General features: G+C 41.5%; 1 non-coding gene across 1 annotated transcript; it reads right to left on the reverse strand.

The window, feature by feature from the left end:
- Nucleotides 1-330: 330 nt before the first annotated feature.
- LOC148564819 (small nucleolar RNA R71) lies at nt 331-438 on the reverse strand. The gene has a single exon (XR_015884710.1). It is a non-coding gene; the product is annotated as a small nucleolar RNA R71 (small nucleolar RNA).
- Nucleotides 439-2597: the final 2159 nt, after the last annotated feature.

Genomic DNA, 2597 nt, shown 5'->3' on the forward strand with positions numbered 1-2597 from the left:
AATTGCGGCAGCAGCATTCAAATGCCAACTATCCATGCTAATAATTTTGAATTGAAGCCTCAGCTCATAACGCTTGTCCAGAACAATTGCTCTTTCGGAGGAAGTGCCTGAGAGGACCCTAATGAGCATCTCACTAAATTCCAAAGGATATGTGACACGGTTAAATCTAATGGTGTTCATCCTGACACCTATAGATTGCTACTGTTTCTATTCTCTTTGAGGGACAAAGCATCAAAATGGTTTGAATCATTCTCCAAGGAAAGCTTGACCACTTGGGAAGATGTAATGAACAGATTCTTAACAAGGTTCTACCCTCCACAAAGAGTAAACAGGCTAAGAACTGAAGTGCAGACATTCAGACAGTAGGATGGTGAAATTCTTTATGAAGCCTGGGAGAGATTCAAAGACTTGACAAAGAAATGTCCCCCTGATATGTTTAATGAGTGGGTGGAAATCCACATCTTTTATGAAGGGCTGAATTGTGAATCAAGGAAGGCTGTTGACCACTCATCTGGAGGTTCTCTAAACAAGAAGAAGACCATTGAAGAGGCTATTGATGTTATAGAGACAGTGGCTGACAATGAGTACTTTTATGCCTCAGATAGGAGCAACAACAGGGGAGTCTTGGAACTAAACCATATGGATGCAATCCTGGCCCATAACAAGATGATCACCAAGCAACTGGCTGAATTGACCAAGCAAATAGAGAAAACTCAGGTTGCAGCTATCCACCCTCAACCATCACCTCAAGAAGAATTGGAGACAGAAGAAGGAGTTAACTAGGAGGAAGCTAATTTCCTTGGAAATTTATCTAGGCAAGCTAATGATCCATACTCTAAAACCTATAACTCTGGTTGGAAGAACCACCCAAACTTTGGGTGGGGGAACCAACAAAGCCAAGGCCAAGAACACAGACCCCATAACCCAAACCAGTATAACAACTCCACTCACCAAAACTCCAACCAAAAACCATACTAGACCACACAAAACACTTACTCACAGCAACCATACCAAAGCCACAACAACTACTCTAAACACCCAAATTCCAACCAACCATCACCACATGATGATAACATAATGGCCAAAGTAAAAGCTATGCTTGCAAACTTGTGCAAGGAGATTAAAGACATGAAGAAATTCCAAGAGGAAGTAACATCCAATCTGCAAAATCAAGATGCTACGACTCAGAAACTTGAGGCATAAATTGGATACTTATCCAAGCAAGCTCGTGGCCATGGTTCAAGTAATGCCACCAAAATAACTTCAAGAGAGGAATGCAAAGCTATTACCCTCAGAAGTAGAAGGGAATTGGCCGAGAATTCAAAGGAGATTCAAGAGGAGAAAACAGAGGGTAGTTTAGATGACAAGGAAAAAGCACAAGAACCTGCTCCCACTCCATCAAAAGAGAAAGAAGTTCTAAGGCCATATGTCCCAATGGCTCCTTACCCTCAGCGCCTAATGAAAAATGCAAAGGATAGCCAATTCTCCAAATTTTTTCAAGAAACTTCAGATCAACATTCCCTTTGCAGAAGCACTAGAGCAAATGCCACTTTATGCTAAGTTTCTGAAGGAATTAATGACCAAGAAGAGAAGCTGGAGGAATGATGAAACTGTAATCTTAACTGAGGAATGTAGTTCTATCCTTCAACACAAGATATCTCAAAAATTGAAGGACCCAGGAAGCTTCCAAATCCCATGCATCATAGGGAAAATAACAGTTGAAAAAGCCTTATGTGGCCTGGGAGCTAGTATAAATTTGATGTCCTTAACTATGATGAAAAGAATGAAAATTGAGGAAGCCAAACCAACAAGAATGGCCCTCCAATTGACCTGGGAATAGTAGAAGATTTGCTAGTGAAAGTAGGAGACTTCATCTTCCCTGCTGACTTTACGATATTGGACATGGAGGAAGAAGCTAAGGCTTCAATAATTCTGGGAAGGCCATTTTTAGCCACTGTTGGAGCCATCATTGATGTCCAAAAGTGTGAACTTACCCTTAGGCTACATGAGGAGAGGATGGTATTCATTGTATTCAAAGCCATGAGCTATCCACCAGAGTCACTGGGAGAGTGAATGAGGCTAGATGTAATGGAAACTGTGGTGTACGAAATCTTTGAAGAAGCACTTGAAGGATTGACAAAGGGTAATTCCATGTTAAATGTTGAGGTTGCTGATGTCAACTCAGCTGAAATGTCTATTCCCAACACATGGGAGGAAAGGAAAAAGGAGAAGGAAGCACCCAAACTGGAGTTGAAAGCACTGCCCCCTACTCTCAAGTATGCATACTTGGGAAGTGATGGAAGTTACCCAGTGATCATCAATTCTGCCCTTAGTCAAGAACAGGAAGAGGAATTAATCAAGGTGCTACAAAAGCACCAAGATGCCATTGGATGGACCCTTGCTAACTTAAAAGGGATAAGCTCATCCTTATGCATGGATAAGATCTTGTTGGAAGATGATTCCAAACCCTCCATTCATGCCCAAAGAAGATTGGATCCTGTCATGAAAGAAGTGGTCCAAAAAGAAGTGATGAAGCTATGGCAAGCAAGAGTCATTTATCCCATTTCTAACAGCCCATGGGTGAGTCTTGTCCATGT

The sequence above is a fragment of the Arachis ipaensis genome, chromosome B5, assembly GCF_059453495.1.
Source record: "Arachis ipaensis isolate K30076 ecotype BB chromosome B5, ASM5945349v1, whole genome shotgun sequence".
In the NCBI taxonomy this organism is placed as follows: Eukaryota; Viridiplantae; Streptophyta; class Magnoliopsida; order Fabales; family Fabaceae; genus Arachis; species Arachis ipaensis.